At 40.9% G+C, this 20,399-nt stretch overlaps 1 pseudogene; it reads left to right on the top strand.

Moving 5' to 3' along the window:
• The first annotated feature begins 6,101 nt into the window (after positions 1-6,101).
• LOC112869848 (large ribosomal subunit protein eL21 pseudogene) lies at positions 6,102-6,727 on the top strand (annotated as a pseudogene).
• The last annotated feature ends 13,672 nt before the right edge of the window (positions 6,728-20,399 follow it).

Genomic DNA, 20,399 nt, shown 5'->3' with positions numbered 1-20,399 from the left:
TTACTCAAGGGGAGGAGGCGTGGTCAAGGTGAAGGACACAGAACAAGATGGAGTCGGCCGGCATAGGCCCGCCCTTTCACAACCACCTTTACTCATCCTTGTTCTTTGGGGGTTCTAAATGAAGCAAGCATATACCCAGCAGTCAGAAGGAAGTGCAGGTGGGGATTCAGGTTCAGCGAGTTGGGGATGCCAGCAGCTGGGGAAAACACGTGAACACCTCTGATCATTCAAATATGCCCTTTTTCAAAGGCTCAAAGGAACTGACCTTGAACATTTGAATTATTAGACTTCTTTTTTTTTTATTTTTTTAATGTTTATTTAGTTTTGACAGACAGACAGAGAGAGAAAGACAGGGCATGAGCTGGGGAGGAGCAGAGAGAGAGGGAGACACAGAATCCGAAGCAGGCTCCACGCTCCAAGCTGTCAGCACAGAGCCTGACACCGGGCTCGAACTCACAAACTGTGAGATCATGACCCGAGTCGAAGTTGGATGCTTAACCAACTTAGCCACCCAGGCGCCCTTGAATTATTAGACTTCTTTATAATGAATATCAGCCCTGTATGAGATTAATAATGTTGCACTTTAGGGGCACCTGGCTGGCTCAGGCGGTAGAGCACGTGACTCTTGATCTCCAGGTCGTGAGTTCGAGCCCCACATCAGGTTTAGAATTTACTTAATAAGAAATAAAAATAAAAATAAATAATGCTGCGCTTCAGCCCTTCTCTTTGGGACTTGCCTCACCTCCAGTGGCTTTTCAGATGCAAAGTTTCCTGCCACCTCATGAGAGAAAGTCACTTCCTGTAATCCCTTAGTTCAGACTTATTAAGGTTCTTAGTGAGCGGCGACAGAAGCCATCTCTGGATAGTTTAAGAAGAAAGAGACAGACGGAAGCATTTCCTCCACTGGCCCTGAAACTGTCTGTGTCCTTGTGTGCCGGATTCTGAGGTGTCCCTGAGCCCCAAAAGATGAGCCGTCTCAGGCTGCAGATTGCGACAACCAGAATTTCCAGGCTCAGTGGAGGATATGCTTACTGTCCAGTGTAGAGAGGCCTGGTGGGGTGCCCGAGTCCAGGGGCAAGGCGAAGGTGTGTCCTTTGGTGCTCCCCAGTGTGGTTCCCCTTCCCCAGGGAGACCCACCCTGAGCTCCCCAAAGCGACAGACTGTCTCGGCATCTCTGATAGAGCCTGGCCCCAGGGCTGAGTGCAGAATAAAAACCCTGGGAACACTTTCTGATCCCTCTAAGGTGGCTTCTGGCTGCTTCCTCTCCCCACCTCCAGCTCCTCCCCAGCCTTGCCCCTTAAGCACCTGCAGGCTGAAGGCTCCAGGAGAGCAGGCCTACCTTAAGCCCCTTGGCTCTCTTTCAGGGTGAATTTCTGACAGCCGATCGCTTTCTTCCCCACCCCCCTCTCCAATCTTTCATTGTTCTTGTTGCAAATGCCGGAGAAAAGCAGGCCGGGCCCTACTCTCCAACACCTCCCTCGCAGAAAAGCATTTGACAACCGGTTCCCATGGCAACAGCTTTCTTTGAAATAATTTCTTGTGCGGCGTGCCAGACCCCCTCCTCTCTCTTCTGGAGAGTAGTGGCCAGCATCGAAAATGAGATCGGAGGAGACAAGGAGAGAGCATCGGGACCAGCGGAGCCCGCGGGCCGACAAGAGGGCTCTCCAGGGCCCGGGAGGGCGCGTCTGGGCGTGTGTCCTCGGGGCCACGCTGGTGCCCAGCAAGGGGTTAACAGATGAGGTCTCAGGAAAGCTGACAGTGGCATGAACAGGCGCTATTTAGAGCAGCATGGGAGCGGCAGAGCTCTCTAATTTTGGAAAAGGGCCATGTTCGCACTTTTCCGAGCAGCAGCGTCTGCCCTGGAAGCTGCTGGCTTCCCCCCCCCCCCCCTTTTTTTTTTTTTGGTTTCTTTGTCAGTCTTGGCACATGGGTAGTGCTTTCCGCTCAGGGGAGAGCCGCCCCTGGCCTCTGCCCCTCGCCCTTGTCCCCACTGAGCCAAGCAGTGGGAGACGCCAGACTTGGCTTCTGTTACAGGTGGATGTGCCCCTCACCCCCAATCTTACGTGGAAGCCCTAACTCCCAGGACCTCGGAATGGGACTTTGGGAGATAGGGCCTTTAAGGAAGTGGTAAAGTTAAAACGAGGCTATTAGGGTGGGTCCTAATCCAATCTGATGATGTGCTTTTAAGAATAGAAAGTTTGGTGGCGCCTGGGTGGCTCAGGCAGCTGATCGTCTTTTACTTTCAGCTCAGGTCATGATCTCACAGTCTGTGAGTTCGAGCCCGGGACTGGGCTCTGCGCTGACAGTGCAGAGTCGGCTTGGGATTCTCTCTCTCTGTCCCTTCCCCCAACCCCACCTCAAAATTAACAAATAAACTTAAAAAAAAAAAAAAGAGTAGGAAATTTGAACACACAGAAGAGACACCAGAGATGTGCAAGCACAGAGCAAGGGTTGAACGAGGACACGGTAAGACAGCCATCAGCAAGCCAAGGAGAGAGGCTGCAGGAGAAACCAGCTTGCCGGCACCTTGATCTTGGACTTCCAGCCTCCAGAACTGTGAGAAGCTGATAATGTCTGTTGTTAAAGACGCCTGGTGGGTGGTACTTTGTTACGGTGGCCGAAGCAAACTAATGGGCTGCTGGGGCTCCGAAGCGATCCCCTCTGGGCTGCTGGGGCTCCATTGGTCAGGCTCGGGAAAGTCAGCCTAAAATCATTCTGCTCTACCGTCCCCTTGAGAGAGGGATGGGGCGCGCCATAGAGAGGGATGGGGCGCGCCAGGTGCCCCAGCAAGCTCACTGCCCTCCCTGTGTGACCTGATACACTTGTGTCCTGACGAGTCTGAAGGTCTTTTCTCTCCCTGACTGCAGCGTCCTGCGAAGTTGCTGTTGGAGGCCCAGCCATCCACCGCTCAGAGCGACAGGAGGCAAAGGCAGATCTGAGCGATTCAGCCTCCAGAGGCCGGGGCCACGTAAGTGGTTGTGTCCTTGCTTCTTCCCCTCACCCACCTTCAGCATATATTTAATGTATGAGATCCCATAATGGGATTCCTTGACGTTCTTTCCCTGTGTATCCCGGCCACTGGGACTGTGCTTAGCATGGAGACACTGCGTAAGGGTTTCTGAATACATTACTGGATCTTATTCTGGCCAAGAGAAAGGACGTTCTTGCTCTTTTGTTGCTAATGTGTTTTGCTTGGTTTTTGTTCTGTTTTAGAGAAGACGAGCAAGTGGCTTGCCTGAGGGCCAGAGAGAGGCAAAACCAGCACTAAAACCAAGGTCTCCCGGATCTCCGCTCAGGAATTTTTCTGCTCTGCCATCCAGTAAACTTAACACACAGCTAACGGTGTGGTACGCCCGCGAGAGAAAGGACAACAGCTATATTTTCAGTCAAGCATTTTGTGTCAGGGGCAGCAGCCAAGTGTGAATGTATTTGTTATGTTTCAAAGGGCAGGATGTTATTTTGCGTACTTACCAGTAGTTACCTCTTCCATCTCTCCATTCCCTTCATTCTAACTTTCAATAGCTCCCTAGGTCCATAGTTCCGAGCAAAGAGATGGCACACAGGAAGCACTCAGTACAATTTAAAAAATGAGTTAATGGATAGGGGCTCAGTCGTTAAGCATCTGACTTGGGCTCAAGTCGTGATTTCACGGTTCGTGAGTTCGAACCCCACTTCAGGTGAGCCCCACTTCTCTCTCTCCCTCTCTTTCTCTCTCTGCCTCTCGCTCACTTGCACTCCCCCTTTAAAATAAAATAAAATAGGGGCGCCTGGGTGGCTCAGTCGGTTGGGCTTCTGACTTCAGCTCAGGTCACGATCTCACGGTCCATGAGTTCGAGCCCCGCGTCGGGCTCTGGGCTGACAGCTCAGAGCCTGGAGCCTGCTTCCGATTCTGTGTCTCCCTCTCTCTCTGTCCCTCCCCTATTCATGCTCTGTCTCTCTCTGTCTCAAAAATAAATAAACGTTAAAAAAATTAAAAAAAAAATAAAGTAAAGTAAAATAAAATAAAATAAAATAAAATATAAAATAAGATAAATAAAATAAAATAAAATGAATTAATGGATAAATGAAAGCAGAAACAATTCTCTTTTTAAAACATTTTTTAACATTTGTTCATTTTTGAGAGACAGAGAGACAGAGCACAAGTGGGGGAGGGCAGAGAAAGAGGAGACACAGAATCCGCAGCAGACTCCAGGCTCTGAGCTGTCAGCACAGAGCCCGATGCAGGCCTTGAACCCATGAGATCATGAGCTGAGCTGAATTCGGATGCTTAACTGACTAAGCCACCCAGGTGCCCCGAAAGCAGAAATAATTCTTAATTCTTCCCCTTGGCATCACATGTTCTCCATAACCTATGTTCTCCATAACCTGGTCCCTAATTTCCAGTCTTCACAGACATGACCCTTTGCTCAAGCTGGCTCTGTTTCCTCTCTGGTTCCAGAAAAATGCATCCATTACAACTCTGCTTTGGTTGCCCCCCCAGACTCGGGTCATCCTTCTCTCCCTTATTTGTCCATCCTGACGTTGCTCACATCTTCCAGCTTAACTGCAGCTTCCCCCCCCCCCCCCCCCCCCCACCGGCTGCCTCCCCTTCTGCCTGCCTGCTGCACGAATAAGAATAATGGGATTTGGGGTCTGGGAGGCGTGGATGGAGGAAAAAGAACCTGCAGAGCATCCTGAAATAGGAGTACAGGTCCTTGAATTACGTCTTCTTTAGGAAGAAAATCTGGAGAGACAGAAGCAGAGGTATGGCCAAAAAGGTAGACTTACATTTTTGTCCATGATGCAATGCCTACTATGACAGCAGACTTACCTTCTTGCTGTAAACACCAATCAGCTGGATAAAATGTATGAAAAAGTGTTTTCAGACATTAGATACTAGGTGGTGCAGGATCATGGTTCCTGATAGGAGACAAATGAGATGAGCCCTAGGATTGCCCTGGGTTTCTACATGGAGACACTTTCTTGGTCATGGGTGCACGGAAGGGGTACTCAAGCAGAGATAGTCATCTCTTGAGTTGAAGGGAGGCCAGAATATTGGAATTTTCCAGGCAGAGTATCAGAAAGAAGGGAGTTCGTGTCCCAGATAGTGTCCCTCGAGTCTTTAATTAAATACTTAAATTATATGCTTCTATAGGAAAACACTCCCCATTATCAGGCCAAGAAAACTACAAATCCTAAAACCGAACAATTTCCAGAGCTCACACAGGGCTTGGAATTGCTTGAGTTATGACTAACTGAAAGAGGGAAACCTCTTTGAGCACCTGGATGGTTCACCGGACTCCAGGAGGATCATGCATTGCCTAGTAGGTCTAAATTACTCCTAGCTGACTTCTTTTAATAAAGTTTAAAAACAAGCCTCGAAAGGTTAATAGCTGTTTACCTCTCTGCCAAAAGTAACTTCAACACCCTTTAAAGGAAGAGAACAAAATTCGGACATTCGACAACCTAATATTCACAATGACTAGGGTATTGTCAGGGTTAAGTAGTCAGAGTTCAACCAGAGAAGAATGAATAGGGGACTATCATCTCTCTATTATCTATCTCTCTATCCACATATCACTCTATCTATCCATCCTTCTTCCATCTATCCATCTGTCTATCTATCATCTATCTAGTTGACCCTTGAACAATATGGGTTTAAACTGCATGGGTCCACTTCTACCCAGATTTTTTTTTATAAGTACAGTACATGATTATAAATGTAGTTTCTCTTCCTTATGATTTCCTTAGTAACACTTTCTTTTCTTTAGCTTACTTTATTGTAAGAATATTGTATATAACATATACAAAACACGTGTTCATCGGCTGTTTATATTATCGGTAAGGCTTCCAGTCAACTGTGGGCTATTAGTAGTTAAGTTTTGGGGGAGTCAAAAGTTTTTTTTTTTTTTTCAACGTTTAATTATTTTTGGGACAGAGAGAGACAGAGCATGAATGGGGGAGGGGCAGAGAGAGAGGGAGACACAGAATCAGAAACAGGCTCCAGGCTCTGAGCCATCAGCCCAGAGCCCGACGCGGGGCTCGAACTCATGGACCGCGAGATCGTGACCTGGCTGAAGTCGGACGCTTAACCGACTGCGCCACCCAGGCGCCCCAAGGGGGAGTCAAAAGTTTTATACAGACTTTTGACCCACAGGGAGGTGACGCCTCTAACACCTGTGTTGTTCAAGGCTCAGTGTATAAGAAATATATATGTGTGCCTTTCAGCTGGAACTGCCATCTTCCAATAATTTGCCAAAATGACCAACATAAAGGGAAAGAGGAAAGGTACTTGCTGTCTGGACCTTTCAGAAAACATGGAATTGTTCCTTCTGCCACATACATGCAAATCTACAAAAAGATGATATTGTAGACATTGACCAAATGGGCGCTGTTCAAAAAGGAATGTTCCACAAATGTTACCACGGCAAAACTAGAAGGATCTACAGTGTTACCCAGCATGCTGTTGACATTGTTGAAAGCAAACAAATTAAGGGCAAGATTCTTGCCAAGAGAATTAACGTACGTATTGAGCATATTAAGCACTCATAGAGCCGAGATTGCTTCCTGAAGTATGTGAAGGAAAATTCTCAGAAAAAGAAGGCTGCCAAAGAGAAAGATACTTGGGTTCAACTGAGGGGCCAGGCTGCTCCACCCAGAGAAGCACATTTTGTGAGAACCAAAGGAAAGGAGCCTGAGTTGCTGGAACCCATTCCCTACGAATTCATGGCATGATCAATGTGAAAAAAACAAACAAACCAAAAAACAAAACAAAACAAAACAAAAAACCCTCAAGACTGTAATAAAAAGAAAAGGAAAAAGAAAAACAAGAAATGTGTGTGTATGTGGATTTATTAGAAGAGGGCTTACACAATTATGGGAGTTGGTTCAACAAACTTGAAGTCTGTAGTGCAGTCAAGAAGGAGAGATCATGGCAGGCTGAAAAAAGAGGAGGAAGAAAACAACAGAGCACTTTCAGACCCAGTTGTTGTTTGGACTCTCTGAGTTCAGGGAGTTCTGAGCCCTCTTTTTTTTTTTTTTTTAATTTTTTACAGAGCGCGAGCAGGGGAGGAACAGAAACAGGAGACACAGAATCCGAAGCAGGCTCCAGGCTCTGAGATGTCAGCACAGAGCTTGACATGGGGCTCGAACCCACGAACTGAGAGATCGTGACCCCGGCGGAAGTCGGACACTTAACCTACTGAGCCACCCAGGCGCCACCCCCCTTTTTTTTAATGTTTATTTATTTTTGAAGGAGAGAGAGACAGAGCTTGAGAGGGGAAGGGGCAGAGAGGGAGGGAGACATAGAATCCGAAATGGGCTCCAGGCTCTGAGCTGTCAGCACAAAGCCTTATGCTGGGTTCGAACTCACGAACTTTGAGGTCATGACCTGAGCCGAAGTCAGACGCTTAACCGACTGACCCACCCAAGCGTCCCAATCTGGGCCCTCTTTTAAAGGCTTCGAAATGATAAAGTCAGGCCCATTTATCTCCATGTTATTAACTTAAAGACAACTGAATATGGACTTGAATCGCATCTGCAAAATTCCTTCAGAACAGCACCTAGATGTGTGTTTGATTGAATAACTTGGAGAAGTTGTGTGTATGTCTTACATAATCATTGCTGCTTCCCTTTTATTCTCCATCTTCCAGGAGAGAATATGCCTTGTACCTTAACCTAATTGGAAACATATTCGAAAAATAATTCTGGAGACTATAGTTCAGCTTAGCCAACTTGACATATCGCAAAGCCATCTTCAGCATCCACTAAAAAAAAAAAATAGTAGACATTCAATGAAACAGGAAAATGGGACCCCTAACCAGGAGAGAAATATAAATAGATCTAGATATTACAGAAATTGTGGAATTAATAGAAAAGGACTTTTAAAACTCCATAATAATCATACTTAAGATTTTTAAGGAGTACTTGGCTGGCTCAGTTGGTAGAGCATGTGATTCTTGATCTCAGGGGTCAGGAGTTCAAGTCCCACATTGGGAGCAGAGATTACTTAAAAAGTAAATAAATAAAACCACATTATTAGAAAAAATAATTTAAAGGAAAAACTGAAGTTAATGAGATAAAAAGAAGCCATTAAAGGAACCAAATGGGACATCTAGAGCAGAAAATTAAATATCCAACATGAAAAATTTACCACATGGGCCTAAATATAGATTGGAGACTGCAGAAGAAAAAAATAAAAAACTTGCAGACATAGTAGTAGAACCTTTCAAAGTTGAAGCATGGAGAGGAAAAAAAAGGCTGAAAAAAGGAACAGAGTCTCAGTCACTGTTAGGACAATATCCAGCGGCCTAACACGGGCAGCCGGAGTTCTGAAAAGACAGTAGAATCAGAAAAATGGTTTGAAAAAACAGTCAAAAAACTTCCAAACTTCAAAGAAGCTCAACAAACACCAAGCAGAATAAATGCCACATTAAAGCACATCATAATCTAAATGATGAAAACCAGGAAGAAAAAGAAAATCTTAAAGAAACCAGAGGGAAAAAATGCATTAGATACAAATGGAGAACAAAAATGAGATCTATCACAGTATTTTTGTCAATAAAACTGCAAACCAGAAGATAAAGGAATGGCTTTAGTGGGCTACAATAAAATAGACAAACAAACAAACAAACAAACCCTTGAATTCTATATTGAGTCAAAATATTCTAAAAAAGAATAGATAAAAATCAAGACATTTTCATATAAACAAGCTAAGATAATTCATTGCCAATAGACTAGCACTAAAGAAATCGTTTCCTCAGGCTGAAAGAAAATGATATTAGATGGAAACTCAGCTATATGCACAAAAAAAATGAAGAGTGCTAAAAATATTAAATGAGTGAGTAAATCTAAGACGTTTGTCCTAGTTTTTAAATCTGCTTAAAAGAAAATTGAACCCAGAAGACTTTTGTTTTCAACCAAGATGGAATAATAGGGATTGGAGTTACATTTTTTTTTTTTTTTTTTTTTTTGGTCAGAAACAACCAGAAGCAAAAAAAAAAAAAAAAAAAAGAAATAACACTTCATAGGATATTGACACTCAGGCATCAAAGGCTAGTGTTCCCTGAGAATCAGGAAACAAATGAAGTGATGCCCATAGATGTTGTCACTTAATTGCCTGAGGAAAATTTGATTGTAGGGCAGGGAGAGGGAACCCAAGTAAAGCTTGGTGAGCTCCTGAGTTACATATATGGAGGTGGGAACACAGGAGAATTCATAGAATTCATAAGCCAGAGTATTGGAGATAAGAGAGCTTTCACACAGTGAGAATTCCAGAGATCTGCAGAAGGTTCCCCTAAAAGATCCAGCTAAGTATTGATTAGCTCATCTGTGTGAAGAAACTATCTAATGCTGAGAAAAGAATCACTTAAAAGAATTAGTCGGAACAGTCCTTGGTATTCATACCAGGCCCAGGAATCGTGCCTGTTCCCACAAGCCGGAATAGAAAGTCTCTTAATTCATGGGACCTTAAGTAGAGTACTTTGAGATTTTGCCTCAGTACTGGAATAAAATTAGACTCAGATTAAATTCTATTCCAGTGTTGCCTAACAACGCTTAAAAGCCAAAGTCAAAAGGATAAAGCTATTACCAAGTAACTTGCCCATATCCCAGAACAAAGCTCAAGAATATTTATAAGATTAAAAAAAAATTATCCGGCAGGCAAAATTCACAATGTCTGGCAAAACTTACCAGACATGCACAGAAACAGAAGTATGCGACTCATAATGAAAAGAAAATAAATTGAAAGTGACCCAGAAATGACTCAGAAGATAGAATTAGTAGAAGAGATCATTAAAACAATTATTAGGACTGTATTCCATATGTTTAAGAAGCTAGAAGAAAGATTAGGCATGATAAGTAGACCTATACAAAAAAGACCCAAATTAAAATTCTACAGTTGGAAAACTAGAAATAAACTGAAATAAACAATATACTGAAAGAGATCAGTAAAAGATTAGCAATTGCAGAAGAAAAGATTAAGAACTACAAGACATAGCAAGAAGAAACCAAAAACAAAAAGTCCAAAAAAATAAAAAAGACAGAGCCACAGTGAGTTGGGGCACAATTTTATGTGGCCTAAAATACATGAGATTGGAGTTACCAAAGGGAGGAGGAAACCAACAAAATAGCTGAAGAAATAATGGTCAAAGTCTTTCCAAATGTGATGAAAGCTATATACTCATAGCTAGATCAAGGACATTTAATGAACTCCAAGTAGAAGAAATATGAAGAAACTACACCAAGGCACATAATAATAAAATTGCTTAATACCAGAGATAAAGATAAAAATCTTAAAAGTAGCCATAGATAAAGGACACATTATATATAAAAGAACAAAGATAAGGATGCCAACAGCTTTCCCATTGGAAACCAAAAGCTAGAATTTAGAAGAGCAACATCTTTAAAGTGCTGGAAAAAAAAAAAAAAACAAAAACAAAACTCAGCCTAGAATTCGTCACTCAGCATAAATATCTTTCAAAAAAGAATGTGAAATAAAGACACTTTTAGATATTCAGACATACAAAAGCTGAAAGAACTCATCCAGTCAACTGGCACAGTGAGAAATGTTAAAGGAAGTCCTTCAAGCAGAAGTAAAATGATACAAGATGAAAACTTGGATCTATACCAAGGAATGAAGAACACTGGTTGTGGCAACTACATAAAGACATATGTTACATGTTTTAATTGTTTAAATTGCTTTAACAATAATTTAATGTTTAAACCAAAAATAATAATGTATTTTGGGCTTATAACACGTGTAGTCGTAAAATGTATGACAATAGCACAAAGCCAAGGGAGGGGGGAATGGCAGTGCACTAATGTAAGATATTTATACTGTATGTGAAATGATACAACATCACTTGAAGTTAGGCTGTGGTAAAAATAACCACTAAAACAATGCAACAAATAGTTATATTTAATAAGCAACAAGAGAAATAAAATGAATCGTTAAAAAATACTCAATCCAAAAGAGGACAGAAAAAGGGAAAAAAGAACAGAAAACATATGGTCAAATAAACATCATACAGCAATACTAAGAATCACACTAAATGTCAATGGTTTAAACAGCTAATTAAAAGGCTGAGATTGTTAGCTTAAGATCAAACTACCTGCTATCTACAAGTAACATACATTAAATTAAAAAGATGTAATAGACCATAAGTGAAAGGATTGGAAAAATAATACTATGCTAACACGAATCAAAGAAGGCTGGAGACAAAGCAGATTTCACAGCAAAGAATACTGCCTGAAATAAAGACAGTAATTTCAAAATGATAAAGGGGTCAAGTAATCAAGAAGACAACATTCCTATGTTTTTATGAACCTACTAACAGAGCCACAAAATACACGGAGCAAAATTGATAGAACCACAGAGAGAAATAAACAGATTCACAACTCCAGTCAAAGATTGAAAACTTTTTCAAAAAATTCATTTAAAAAGTAGATTTAAATTCAGTAAGGCTAGAGAAGACTTGAACAATATAGACTTACCTGACTTAATTGACATTTAGAGAACACTCAGTGAGTGCTGAATTCACATTATTTTTAGGTACATATGAAACATTTATACATTATGGGACATATAACTAATCTCAATAAAGCTGAAAAGATTCTACCATCATTTTTATTTATTTTATTTTTTAAATAATCTCTATGGCCAACACAGGGTGCAAATTCATGACCCTGAGATCAAGAGTCAAGTGCTCTACTGATGAAGCCAGCCAAGTACCCCTGAAAAGATTCTAAATAACCATAAAGGAATTCAATTATAAACCCAAACCAGAAAATATCTCAAAAGATACATAAATATTTGTAAATGAAATAACACACTTCTAAATAGGCCATGGGTCCAAGCAAAAGTCAAAAAGGAAACTAGAAAATTATTTTGAACTGAATGGCATTCAAAATACGACATATCAAAATTTGTGAGTGAGCAGTGAGCAGAAAAGAAAAGAAGTTAGTAAAATCAGAGCGGAAATAAGTGGAAAAGGAAGTGGAAAAACATTAGAGAAAATAAATATGACTAAAAGCTGTTTTTTTGAGAACAGCAATCAAATTGATAAATCTCTTGCTAGATTGGTCAGGAAGAGGGAAGACACAATCGATGAGAGAGAAGAAAAAGAGGTGATTTCACAGATACTAAAAGGACAATAAAGAGTATTATGAAAAATTTGTAACAGTAAATTGACAACTTCTATAAAACCCCAAAATTCCACAAGAAGACAGAGATAACCTATGTAGCCTTACATATATTAAAGGAATTGAATTTGTAGTTAAAACCTTTCTTACATGTTTTCATAAAGAAAACTCCAGTCCCAGAAGGATTAACTGGTGAATTCTAACTTAAGGAAGAAATAATGCCAAATCCAACCAACTTCTTCCAGAAAACTCAAAAGGAGGGAATAGTTGTCAATTCCTGGTATAAGGTCAGCATTGCTGTTGTTTCAAAACCAGACAAAAAAATTACAAAAGGCAAAACTAATGACCAGTATTCCTCATACACATAGGTGAGGAAATTCTTAAAATTTAGCTTGAAAATCCAATCCAAAAATGTGTAAGATTTATAAAAAGTCCAGTGTGCCACAACCAAATGAGATTTATTCCGGGAATGCAAGGTTGGTTTAAAACTTGCAAATCATTTAAAGCAACTCCCCCCATAAATAGACTAAAAAAGAATACCATACGCTTATCTCAATAGATACAAATGACAAAATCCAACATTCCTTAGTGTTACAAACTTCCTCAAAGTGATAGTGTATGGAGCTAGTTTTCTGTTGATGTGTAGCAAATTAGCACAAACTCAGAAACTTAAAATGCCCCCATTTATTACCCAACACTCTGTAGATCAGAAGTCAGAGGGGCGCCTGGGTGGGTCTGTCAGTTAAGCATCCACCTTTGCTTCAGGTCCTGATCTCGCGTTCGTGAGTTCGAGCCCCACATTGGGCACACTGCTGTCCGCACAGAGCCCACTTCAGACCTTCTGTCCTCTCTCTCTGCCCCTCTCTTGCCCTCTCACTCTCTCTCTCTCTCTCAAAAATAAACATTAAAAAAAAAAAGAAGAAGAAGTCAGAGCGGGCTGGCATAGATTCTCTGCTCAGAATCTCACATTCACAGTATTGGCTGGGCAGGGGTCTCATCTGGAGGCCCTGAGGAAGAATCTACTCACTTTCAAGCTCATTCAGGTTGTTGGCAGAACCCAGTTTTAAGTTTTAGGTTATAGGTATGAGATTTATGTTTCTGGTATTCTGGGTCTGCCATCAACTTCCCAGGGCCCACATTTCTTCTCAATGGCCCCTTCCATCTTCAAAGCAGCAATCACATGTCAAGTTCTCACTCATACTTTGGATCTGTCTGACTTCCCTTTCTATCAACCACAGAAAGGTATCTGACTTTTTAAAAAGATTTTTTTTTTGTTTTTAGAGCAGCTTTAGGTTCACAGCAAAATTGAAGGGAGGATACAGAGATTTCCTATATATCCCCTGCCCCACACATGCACAGCGTCTCCCGTTTTCAACATCTCCTACCAGAGCATCTCCTATCAACAGCCCCTACCATTATCTACATTCCCTACATTTGTTACAATTGATGAATCTGTATTGGCACATCATTAGTCCATTGTTTACCTTATACTCACTCTTAGTGTTGTATATTCCGTGGGTGTGAACAAATGATATGTATCCATCATTATAATATCATACAGAATATTTTCACTGCCCCAAAAAAGTCCTCTGTTCTCTGCTGATTTATCCCTCCCCTTCACCCTAACCCCAGGCAAATACTGTTGTCTTTTTTAAAATGGTTTCCATAGTTATGTATCTAAGAATGTCACATTGTTGGAATCATACAATAAGTAGCCTTTCCAAATTGGCTTCTTTCACTTAGTAATATGCATTCAAAACTTACTCCATGTCTTTTTCAAGGTTTGGAGAGCTTGTTTCTTTTTAGCACTGAATAATATTCCATTGTCTGGATGTACTACGGTTTATTTACACCTTCACCTACGGAAGGATATCTTGGTAGTTTCTAAGTTTGAGCAATTATGGATAAAGCTGTTATAAACATCTGTGGGCAGGTTTTTGTGTGGACATAAGTTGTCAACTCCTTTGGGTAAATACCAAAGAGTGCAATTACTGGATCATATGTTGAGTATGTTTAGTTTTGTAAGAAACTGCTAAACTGTCTTCCAAGGAGACTGCACCATTTTGCATTGCCCTCAACAATAAATGTGAGTTTCTGTTGCTCCATATCCTTCTGAGCATTTGTTATTATTAGTGTTCCTAATAATAGGATTTAGGCCATTCTAATGGATGTGTAATGGAATCTCGTCATTTTAATTTTCATTTCCCTGATGACATGATGTGCAACATTTTTTTACATGCTTGTCATCTGTATATCTTCTATGATGAAGTGTCTGTTAAGGACTTTGACCCATAGACGTCTCTAATTTTAAGGGCTCCTGTGATTATTAGATAAGCCCACAGATAATCTCCCTCTTAAGGTCAACTGTGCCATATAACATAACAACACACAACACGTAACAACACATAACAAACATAGCAACATGTAACAACACATAACAAACATAACAACACATAACAACACATAACACATAACATAACATAACATAACATAACATAACATAACATAGCATAACATAACTGTGGGAGGGATATCTTATCCTATTCACAGGTTCCAGGGCATGGGAGTAAATGAAGACTATCCAAATGAGAACAAACAAAAACTACTTCTTTAGCACTTGCAAGGGAGGCAGACACTATCATTTGCATTTAGCAAACACTCAAAGTCAGGCTGGGGAGGTGGAAGGCTTTGTAGTGGAAAAAGAGAAGGCTTAGGGTATGTCCTGGTTGGACAAACTGTAGGAAAACCGGAAGTGGGCTAAATAGAAGCAGGACATGTTAGGGGAGCACATTTGGCTTTCTGTTATTGTTCTTTTTTTTTTTTTTAAGTTTATTTATTTATTTTGAGAGAAAGAGAGTGGGCGAGGGGCAGAGAGTGAGAATCCCAGCACCGTGCCCCATGTGGAGTTTGAACTCACAAACTGTGAAGTCATGACCTGAGCGGAGACCAAGAGTCAGATGCTTAACCCACTGAGCCACCCAGGTGCCCCTCTCTTATTGTTCTTAAGTTGGAAGTGGGAAATAATTAGGGAAGCTGGCAGTTTTTGGCCAAGGGCTGACTGTTTGGGGCTAGTTGCTGCAGGAGTTGTGGGTCAGAGTTCTACTTTTATACATGGTCTGACCATTGTCAGTTTGTATATTCAATTTTTCAAAGGATTAGGAGGACTATCTATCTTTGGGGAGCCATTTTTAGACATTCTACTTACTGTCGGTATCTATGAAAAACCAACAACTAATATCAAGCTTAACGGTAAAAGATTGAACGCTTTCCCCTTAATATCAGGAACAAGACAAGAAGGTTTATTCTCTCCACCACTATTCAGTAGGATACTGTAGGTTCTAGCCTGTGCCATAAGGCAAGAAAAAGAAATAAATGATATCCAGATTGGAAAGAAGGAAGTGAAACAATCTTTAATCTAAAATGACATGATCTTTTCTGTAAAAAAATCCCATGAAATCTTTAAGAAAGCTACTACAGCTGATAAGTGAGTTCAGCAAGGTTGCAGGACACAGATCAATATATAAAAATTAATTGTGTTTCTATATGCTAGCAACAAACAAATTAAAAGACAATATGAATTACAATAGCATTAAAAACTGAAATACTTAGGAATATATTTGACAAACTCTACATAAGACATCTCAAAACTACAAAACATTGCTATAAAAATTAAATATGACCTAGCAAATGAAGAGCTTTACCATATTAATTGATCAGAAGGTTAACTATTATGATTTCAATTATCGCCAAATTGATGTATAGATTAAAGGCAATCCAAACAGAATTTCAGACGGCTTTTTTGCTAGAGATTGAAAAGCTTGTTTTAAAATTCACATGGAAATGCAAAGGACCACGAATAGCTAAAACAACTTTGAAAAAGAAGAACAAAGTTGGAAACTTCACACTACTCGATTTCAAGACATTGTATTGCTGTTGTTTTTTAAAATTTTTAGTGTTTATTTATTTTTGAGTGAGACAGAGACAGAGTGTGAGTGAGGGAGAGGCAGAGAGAGAAGGAGACACAGAATCTGAAGCAAACTCCAGACTCTGAGCTGTCAGCACAGATACCTGACATGGGGCTCGAACCCATGAACCGTGAGATCAGGACCTGACCTGAAGTAGGACGCTTAACCCACTGAGCCACCCAGGTGCCCCACATATATTGTTACAGGAAAAAGGACAGTGGGTTTTGGTGCCAAGATAGACAAAAAGATCAATAGGATACAATAGAATCCAGAATCAGGCACCTATATATATGGTCAACTGATTTTTGACAACGGTTTAAAGGCAATTTAGTAGAGAAATTATAGTCTTTTTAACAAATGGTGCTGGAACAATTGGATATCCATATGCAAAAGAGATAAAAAAAGAAGCAAAAATTGGAAGAACTAAATGAGAGAAACAGACAAATCTACAATTATAATTGGAAATTGTAATACTCCTCTCTCAGTAATTCATAAAACATGTAGACAGAAAATGAGTAAGGAAATAGAAAAATTGTCAACCTTTTCAGCCAACTTGACTTAATTAAAACTGTGAAAATTAATAAAAAGAAAACTCATTTAGAATGGCACCAGGAGGCTAACAGGGGGAGCTTTCATGCCCAGCACTTATTTACTTATGCCCAGTAAATCCAAGAGGAGGAGACAGATGTTGTAAGTCAATAGTACTATTTTAGCAGCAGAAGAAAGATTTTTTCCTACCCTGGCAACAGCCCAGCCAATTAGAGAGAGTCACAGCTCAGCCAATGAAAAATGGCTATACTTTGAACTCCCAGTTTACTCCAAAGGACTTTTAGTTTATAACAGTCCCTCCCAACTCCCCTCTACCTCTATAAAAGAGCATTTCTTTCCTTTGTTCTCTGGGACTTGCTTTTGGTTTAGCCGTAGCTTGCTTGTTCTGGATCGTAATTCTCAGCTATTCTTGAATAAACCCATGTTTGTTGGTAAAAATAACTGGAAGTTTTATTTTGAAGGTTAAAAAAACTTACAACGTTCAATAGTGGAGCCCACATTTTCATGGGCACATTGTACATTCACAATAGACCATATGTTAGATCATGAGAATTAAATTAGAGATTAACTTAGAAATCAGTAATGGAAAGATGATTGAAAAACCCCAAATATTGGAAATCGGACAACACGTTGTTAAATAATTCACAAGTCAAAGAAGAAATCACAAGAGAAATTAGGAAATATTTTGAAATGACTACTAATGAAAACATATAAAAATGTGTGGAATGCACAGTTTATAAAGGGACACTTATAGCTTTCAATGCTTATATTCCACCTTAAGAAGCTAGAAAAAGAAATTAAGCGCAAAGTAAGGAGACAGAAAATAATTAAGGTAAAAGCAGAAATCAATGAGATAGAAAATTAGCAAATAGAGAAATCAATAAAACCAAAAGTTGTGTTGTTAAAATGATCAGTAACACTGACAAGTCTCTAGTTAGAGTGATCAAGGGGAAAAGAGTAGATGCAAAATATCAGGAATGAAAGTGGGGAATACTAGGGCTCCTACAATCTTGAAAATGATACGAAGGGAATATTATGAACAATACATTTATTATGACACTAAATTTGATCACTTAGGTGAAATGCACAAATCTTAAAATGACCAGAATCAGCTCAATAAAAAATAGAAAATTAGAATGATTTGAATTCATCATTAAAACCTTTCCTTAGAGAGTCACCTGTGTGGCTCAGTCAGTTGGGCATCTAACTCTTGATTTCAGCTCAAGTCATGATCCCAGGGTCGTGGTATGGAGCCCCACATCGGGCTCTGTGCCGAGCATGGAGTCTGCTTAAGATTCTCTCTCTCCCTCTGCTCCTCTGCCCCACTCTCTCTCTCTCAAATAAAACAAACAAACAAAAAACAAACAAACAAAAAACTTTCCTTAGGGGTGCCTGACTGACTCAGTTGGTAGAGCGCATGACTTAATCTCAGGGTCATGAGTTCAAGCCCCACGTTGGGTATGGAGCCTACTTTAAAAAAAAAAAAAAACTTTTTAAATCTTTATTTATTTTTGAGAGAGAGACAGAGTGAGCAGGGGAGGAGCAGAGAGAGAGGGAGACACAGAATCTGAAGCAGGCTCCAGGCTCCGAGCTGTCAGCACAGAACCCGATGCGGGGCTCGAATCCACGAACTGTGAGATCATGACCTGAGCCAAAGTCGGACGCTCAACCGACTGAGCCACCTAGGCGCCCCTGGGTTGGGATGATTTTAGAGGCAAATTTTTACTAAACCTGACACAACAAAAAAATCTTTATCCAGTGGTTTAAAGCTGTTATTGCCATGTCTTCTGGTCTGTATATTTTCTCATGAGAAATCAGCAGAATTCCTATGGTTATCCTTTTGTATGTAATATCTTAGTTTCCCTGGCTGCTCTCAAGATTTTCTTGGTTTAGAGCAATTTATTTTTGGTTACAGCAGTTTGACTATGATGTATCTATGCATGATTTTCTTACACTTATTCTGTCTGGGTTGTCTGTTCTCTTATGTTTTGTTCTACTCCTTAAATTTTAATTTCTGTTGCCCTCTCCTTTGTTTCTGACATAGACTGGAAGTGTCAGGAGTAGGGGTGGGTGGGTAGGAGGCATACATGACCTCTTCTCCACTTCTTCTTATTCCTCAATGTACATCATCAGTTCCAATCCTTGGGCTGATGACGGTGTTTGTCTACTTCATAAGCAGAAACCCAGTTCAGGCCAACCTGTCCACTCCTGGCACACCACAGACTTCCTGGTAACAGAGCAGGTTTATGTGCCCAGCCCAATGTGCCCAAAGCTTCACTACAACTTGGATGGATTCCTAAGCTGAGCCAAAAATATTCTGGTTACCGATGGAAAGCATTTCATAGCCATGCCGTTGTGCGTTTTGAAGCATCAAAGACCTTTTGAATGGGCCCTGGTGAAGGAGGAATATCTCCCAGGCAGTTTAGCCACTGACAAAATCTAGCAGTCCCTGTGGGGAAGTGGGGATTCCATGGCTCTGCCCATTAGGTGATCTATAAAAGCCCACTCAAGGGCCTGAATATGGCCTGTGGGACCTCTAATGCCTGGTCCTCATACCACATTGCCACTGGTAGGTCATAAACCCAGGCCAGTAACAAGACTTGGGAGTCCAAAGGATTACTACCTTAGTTTCAGGCCCTGTAATTTGAATCAGTAATTGGCAATTCTGGATTGGTAGATGTTTTCCCCAAGATGGCAGCACGCCTAGTCGTGGACATTTACTGTTGTCTTGGGCTCCTGTCTATTTAGGACCTTTAAAATGTCTACTAGCTACTGATGACATTTGTGGGTGACAGTGGGGTTTGTGGGGGCCAGAGCCAACGACCAGGAAAGAATTCTTGAAGACATCTTTGGTGCAAAAAGTGAATTCTTGAAGACGTCTTTGGTGCAAAAGGTGATTTTATTAAAGCACAGGGACAGGACCCGTGGGCAAGGAAGAGCTGCCTGGGGACCCTGAGGAGAGACTGGTTATATACTATGGAGTCGGGGGAGATAAAGTCCAGGGGAAGTTTCCAATGAGACTTTCATATGCTAAAGAAGACTCCAGGATAGTGGAGGCCTAGTTATGGTCAGGCTATGGTTGTTTCTCCCCCTAGCAAAGCATTAGCATTAAGATAGTAGGGAGTTGCTGGAGAAACATCTTGCTCTGCCTGCCTCAAGTATTTGTCAATGGGCTGCAGGTTATAAGGAAATTTAATTTTATCTGCCGTTTCCTTCTGCCTTTGTTTCCCACATTAGCTACTATTTGGGATAGCAGGGTTTCCAAGCTCAACAAGTGTCAACAGAGGCTTGCCATCCCTTGTATGGGATTTCACCAGGGAATGCAATGTGACGGCTAGTTAGCAGAACTCAATGGTCTTTATTCCCCCACCTGGTTTCCACTACTTTGCTTTTGTTAACTTATAGTATAGAGTTTACTTTTGTAGAAGCAAATCCTGCCATTTGTGAGCCTGGAGGACATTATGCTAAATGAAATCAGCCAGATATAGAAAGACAAATACTTCATTATCTCACTTACATATGGAGTCTATGAAAGTAGAACTCATGAAAGCAGAGAGTAGAATGGCTGTTACCAGGGGCTGGGCGGCGAGAGAAATGGGAACACGTTGGTCAAAGGGCACAAACTTGCACTTATATAGGATGCGTAAGTTCTGGAGATCTCATGTGCAGCGTGATGACTATACATCTCATGTGCAACATTATGACACTATACTGTGTACCTGACATTTGCTAAGAAAATAGATCTTAAGTGTTCTCACGTGCCTG

This window comes from Puma concolor, chromosome B1 (assembly GCF_028749965.1).
Source record: "Puma concolor isolate L17-30 chromosome B1, mPumCon1.1.hap2, whole genome shotgun sequence".
Lineage (NCBI taxonomy): Eukaryota > Metazoa > Chordata > Mammalia > Carnivora > Felidae > Puma > Puma concolor.
Note: the sequence above shows the minus strand (reverse complement) of the source record. Positions and strands in the feature narration are given on the sequence as shown.